A 6,529-nucleotide genomic window follows, 5' to 3' on the forward strand; every position below is an offset into this window, starting at 1 on the left:
CGCGGTAGCGCGCTGCGGCCGGCGCACCGCGCTGTTCCGATGGCAGGAGCCAGGTGCTTCTCCTGGTCTCCCATGGGGTGCAGGGCCCAAGCACTTGGACCATCCTCCACTGCACTCCCTGGCCACAGCAGAGAGCTGGCCTGGAAGAGGGGCAACCGGGACAGGATCGGTGCCCCGACCGGGACTAGAACCCGGTGTGCCTAACTTGACTTTTCTTGCAGAACCCGAGGCAGAGCCTAACACTGAGTTTTTTTGTAGCCTTTTCATGTAAGAATCTCCTAAAATTGTATCTACTCCCTGATTGTTCTTTGTTTCATTTCAGGGGAGTCAAATACCTACCCCCGACTTCTGAAATGATTTTGGTGTTAGGTGTCAAAAAAGTGCCTTAAAACCAAATGCAAGATAGTATAACTTTTATATATATATATATATATATATATATATATAATCTATTTATTTGACAGATAGAGTTAGACAGTGTGAGAGAGAGAGACAGAGAGAAAGGTCTTCCTTCCATTGGTTTACCCCCTAAATGGCTGGCTGCTACGGCCAGAGCTACACCGATCCAAAGCCAGGAACCAGGTGCTTCCTCCTGGTCTCCCATGCAGGTGCAGGAGCCCAAGCACTTGGGTCATCCTCCACTGCTTTCCAAGGCCACAGCAGAGAGCTGGACTGGAAGAGGAGCAACCGGGACTAGAACCCAGTGCCCATATGGGATGCTGGCGCCGCAGGCAGAGGATTAACCAAGTGAGCCATGGCACTGGCCCCAAGGTAGTATAACTATTTTCATATTGGGTGATCCAACTCAGATGCAATTCTCTATCTCCTTAGAATACTTTATCTGGGGTATTTTCTTTGACAGAACATTAAAGCATAAAATTCAGCAGGGCACCAGGACATGGATGAAGAAATAATTAACCTCTGGCTAAAGAAGCCCCTTGGGTCAACATCATTTCCAACTAGAATCAGGCTATTTTGTCACCAGCCAAGAAGATAAGAAAGGGCCAGCCATGCCAGCATTTTTATGAGTGAGATGTCATATACTGGGTCAGGTTTTCAACAGCATTCCAGGGTCAAAAATCCAGGCGGGTCTGTGAGACCTTGGGAGACAGGTCACCGGGCCAGCAGGCTCCAAGCACGTTTTGGGGAACAGTGGCAATTGTAGATTAGACTTTATCTGCAGAATTCTGTTATTCATACATTCCATGGCCCTCTGCGGGGAGATAATGACCTATTTAAAGATGGTTGGGGAGGCACGGAGAGGGAATCACACAGACATAGAACTGGGTGGAGGAGCGGCCGGGGCGGCAGCCTTAGTGTCAATTTCAAAGAATGCTTTCAGGAGTGAAGCAGAAATACGGTGGTGGGTAAATTCAACCCAGGACTGCACGTGGACCTGGTCAAAAGATCGCTGGCTTTACTCAGATAGGGTAGACCACATCCTCTAGTGAAAATAAAATAATACTCTTCCCCACAGCCCCCCCTGCCCCCCGCCAACAGCGCTAAGTCGATCTAAAAGGCACTGAATTCTTTTTATTTACTTTTATTCTTATTTTCTTTAAAGGCAAAGTTACAGAGAGAGAGAGAAGGAGACAGAGAGAGAGAGAGAGAGAGAGAGATCTTCCATCTGCTCCTTCACTCTTTAAATGGCTGTACCACCAGGGCTGGCCAGGCCAAAGTCAGGAGCCAGGAGCGTCCCACGAGGGTGCAGGGGCCCAAGGACTTGGACACCTTCCACTGCTTTCCAAGGCCTCTTAACACACTTGGGGCTCCCGATTTCTGCTGGTGCACCCTATAGAAAGGCCTGGAACATGTCTCCTACTGAGGACATGCTCTTCCAGAGTGCCCTGGCTCCACCTCTGGATTCTGGGTTGTTCCTGGTGAAACTTGTATTTTCTGACGCACTCAGGTGGAAACGGTTGGGACTAATACTGTGGACCTCTCATAGGGCGCTTAAAAATTACGGCAGAGCCTGTCCAACGTCCAGAGAGGACTATGGGTCGGCCTTCTCCTTCCTCGCATGGTCCCTGCCTGGCTCGTGCAAGCGTCCGTTGTCTTGGCAAGAAGATACTGTGGGTATTTTTGTGATCTGGCAAAAACACAACCCATGTTGCTTACGTCAGGGTCTTGGCACAGAGCCAAGGTCACCAGCCCCAGATTCTCCTGCCCGGTGACTTTCCCTGTTGGGCTCTATGGAGAACCAAACTGTGTTCCTCTCAGCACAGAACACGCCTGACACCAGACATGTGGGATTCCTCCCCAGAGCAAGCAGCTCCCTGCTGCTCAGCTGGATGCCCGACAGCCCAGCTCAGTTCTGACCCCACCTACCCGGAGGTGGCACCTGACCTGAGCTAAAGGCTGGGCCCCACAACGCTGGCCCCCACTTCACGTGTCCCCATGCAAGTGGTGGGGCCCCTTGTTACCCACAATTTCTGTCCAACTTGGCTACAAATCAGGGGTTCCCCCCACTCAGTCCTCAGGCCTGATTATTTGCTAAAACTGCTCACAGCACACAAGAAAACAGTTTATTTACCATTGTTTCAACGTGTTTGTTTGGTTGGTTTTTTAGAAAGGATATATTAAAAGACACAAAGCAGAGGCTGACATTGTGGCATAGTGGGTTAAGCCGCCACCTGCAATGCCAGCAGCCCAAAGGGCTCTGATTCGTATCCCAGATGCTCCACTTCCGATCCAGCTGCCTGCTGGTGCACCTGGGAAAGCAGCAAAAGATGGACCAAGTGCTTGGGCCCCCGCTACCCACTTGGGGGACCCAGGTGAAGCTTCTGGCTCCTGGTTTTTGCCTGGCCCAGCCCTGGCCATTGCAGCCATCTGGGGAGTGAACGAGCAACCAGTGATTGGAAGACCTCTCTGTCTCTCTGTAACTCTCTCAAAATAAATACATCTTAAAAAACAAAAAACAAAGGAACAGTTATATGGAGCTACTTCTGGAAGTGACCCTAGCAAGTGTAGGTATGTCTGTCCCCATGGAGCTTGGCTTTGTGCCCTGCTCTGGGCACGTGGATGCTGTCTTGTCCACCAGCCCCCAGTCCCCGAGCCCCACACTCCAGACACTTCGGTGGCGGCTTCCTCAAGTCACACAGGCACCACCGATCTGTCTCCTGCTTCTTTCCCTCCTGTTCTCTGAGGACGGGGAATGGGGCTGAATATCACAAGTTTCCAATCATGGAGGGCAGGAACAGAGAGGTAATGCATTTTATTTATTTATTTTTATTTGACAGATAGAGTTAGACAGTAAGAGAGAGAGACAGAGAGAAAGGTCTTCCTTCCGTTGATTTACCTCCCAAATGGTCTCTTCGGCTGGAGCTATACCGATCTGAAGCCAGGAACCAGGTGCTTCCTCCTGGTCTCCAATGTGGGTACAGGGGCCCAAGGACCTGGGTCATCCTCTACTGCTTTCCAAGGCCACAGCAGAGAGCTGGACTGGAAGAGGAGCAGCCGGGACTAGAACCAGGCACCCATATGGGATGCCGGCGCCTCAGGCGGAGGATTAACCAAGTGAGCCACGGCGCCGGCCCCGCATTTATTTCTTAATAGTCACAGGATCATTGTGTCCTCAGGTAGATTGGTTCACCTCTGCCTCAGCAGGTGCCAAAGCGCTGTCCGGGGCCTGGCTTTGACAAGTCGCAGGAGGGCCGGTTCTCAGGAGTCGGAGCCATGTGCAGGCAGGGAGCCCGAGCGGGCAGCTGCCCAGGTGAGCTCCAGTGTGAACCGCAGAGGGGTCTGAAGCAGGGAAGCACTGCTGTGAGCAGACACGCTCTGCAGGTTGTGCCGCGCTGGCTCTGGCCGCCTGACTGCCCTGCTGGGGTCACTGGTCGGCCTTGGAACCAATGGCCATGGTCAGAAAGATGGACAGATGGGGTACTGTGATTGAGAGTGCTTTTTGGATCCGAAGGGGTAAGGAGGAATAAGTCTCCCCCCAAAGGAGTGAGCAGGTTATGGAAATCTAAGGGGGAACTGCCGGGGCAGCATTGTGGCACAGTGCGTTAGGCTGCCGCCCACGACTCTGAATACCATCAGAGGGCTGGCTGCTGCACTTCTGATCCAGCAAGCTGCTCATGTGCCTGGGAAGCCAGTGGAAGATGGCCCAAGTGCTTGAGTGGCTGCCACCCCTGTGGGGGATCCAGAGTTCCAGGCTCCTGGCTTCAGCCTCGTCCAATTCCAGCCATTGCAGCCATTTGGCGAGTGAACCAGCAGGTGAAGTTCATTCTCTCTCTCTCTCTCTCTCTCTCTCTCTCTCTGTGTGTGTGTGTGTGTGTATGTGTGAGAGAGAGAGAGAATTTGCATTTCAAATGAACAAAAAATCATTTCTTTTTAAAACGAAGGGGGAGCTGCCATTTCTGGATGAGCTCCTAGTCTGCTGAAGCTCTCTCACCACCTACACGAGCGCCGTGTTTCGCCATACACCTATTTCTCGCAGCCAGGGGCAGAATGACAAAAGGGTGAGGTGTTCCCCCACCTTGTTTCACGAGAAAGACTAACATCATTTTACTACAGCCCACTTGGAACAGTGCTCTATTGAACTGCTTGTGGGAATACGACCTAGCTTTTCAGAGTCAGAAAGTAATGTAGGAGCCTAAAATAGAAGGAAAGGAAATTTCTTTATGCTTCTCAAAAGCAGGTGATTAATGGGAAAGACAGCTGAGGACAATGAAGAAGATGACATCATTCTCACTGCACATAAAGGTGTCTTTCACCGGGGGTCAGGCACAGTCACTATTTTATGAAATCCTGTAAAACCCCAGAGTGGCAAGAGGCCAACGGGGAAGTAGGGTTCCCTCCCCCTCCCCCTCTCTCCCTTCATACATTTCAGAAATCAGGCACTGGGGCCAAGGGGCGCTGCGGGAGTGGTCTCGGTTGCCATGGATACATTAAGCATCTGCCATTTTTTCTGAGTGGGGCGGGGCAGAGAAGGGACACCTCTGACACCTGAGCCCTGAATGAAATACTATGGGTTCTACGTGGTTCCTAGCCTCTTTGCAAAAATTAATTCATTAAGTTGAAAGGAAGAGAGAGAAAAAGAGACAGGCAGGCAGAGATCTTCCATTCTCTGGTTCATTTCCCAAATAGCAGCAACAGCCCGTGCCGGGCCAGGCTGAAGCCAGGAGCCCAGAACTCCATCTGGGTTCTCCTACGTGTGTGGCAGGAACCCGAGCACTTGAGCAGTAGCAGGACGCTGGAGTCTGCGGTGGAGCCGGGCCTGGGACCTCTGATTTGGGCAGTGGGTATCCCAAGCAGGCCGCGGAACTGCTGCACCCAAGGTGGGCTCCTCCTGTGGTGTGAGAGCAGCACGGAGCATACTCTATGCGCTCCTGTCTCCCCAGTAGGTTTAGGGGGACAGACTGCAGGTAATGTCAGTTTGTCTTCATTCTCCCAGCGCCCAGGGCACTCTGATTTCCACTCACAAGGGAAGGGAGAAACCAGGGATCTTGATCTTCTCCACATCCGGGTGAAAGAGATGGAATTCTAGGGTGTGTGTGTGTGTGTGTATGTGCATCCTGGGAGCAGGCAGACTTCCCAACCTCCCACATGACCTCATGTGTGTTCCTTTTTTTTTTTTTTTTTAAGATTTATTTGAAAGGCTGAGTTACAGAGAGAGAGAGAGAGAGAGAGAGAGAGAGAGAGAGATCTTCCATCTGCTGCTTTATTCCCCAAACGGCCACAACAGCTGGGGCTGGGCCAGGCCAAAGCCAGGAGCCAGGAGCTTCATCCGGGACTCTCACATGCGTGGCAGGGACCCAAGAACTTGGCCATCTTCTACCGCTTTCTCAGGCACATTAGCAGGGAGCTGGACCGGAAGCGGAGCAGCTGGTGCTCAACCAGGATGCCACAACACGGGCCCCGGTGCTTTTTCTGAAAACCTGCTGGGAAAAGTCTTGTCATTTCTAAGCACGTGGACTTAGGGGGAAGTAGCAAACCGTACTTTTTCTCCTCGCAGCTTGTCTGTGTTTCCAGAGGAAAGACTGGCCCAAGACCAGCCCCACACTGCTGGAAGGAGGCTGGTATAGTCCCAGGAGCGCCTGGGGGCAAATGGCGTGGACGCCCAGGGAGCAGAGGGCTGCCCTGCTGCCCTGCTGCCCTGCCATGAGTGTGCCTGCGGATGTCTCTCTGCTTCCCCAGTCCTCATGGCCGGGCCCGTCTGCTTCTGTCTCCCGCAGCCTGCAGGGACCCAAGATTCAGCCCTGCTTCTCGCCCCCTGCCCTAGGGTTCTGCCTCCAGTCCAGGTTTCAGGTACGCTTATCTCACTCCTCCAGGTCACCTGCCTAGCCCCTCATCATAGCCTCACAGCATGGCATCTCCACTTTGGAAATGTTGGTTTGTAAAGTTTTTTTTTTTTTTTTTCATGAGGGCCAGTTGGCTATAGTAGAAAAAATAATACAATAAACTATCAGGGTCCCATCACCCATATTCACTCATTATCAAGTTTTTGCCACATTTTCTTAATCTATCCCATCTTCTGTTTTTTATTTGCTTTTTATTTGCTGAGATTCTTTAAATTGAATCCAGGAGA

Source organism: Lepus europaeus, chromosome 5 (assembly GCF_033115175.1).
Source record: "Lepus europaeus isolate LE1 chromosome 5, mLepTim1.pri, whole genome shotgun sequence".
NCBI classification, from domain to species: Eukaryota; Metazoa; Chordata; class Mammalia; order Lagomorpha; family Leporidae; genus Lepus; species Lepus europaeus.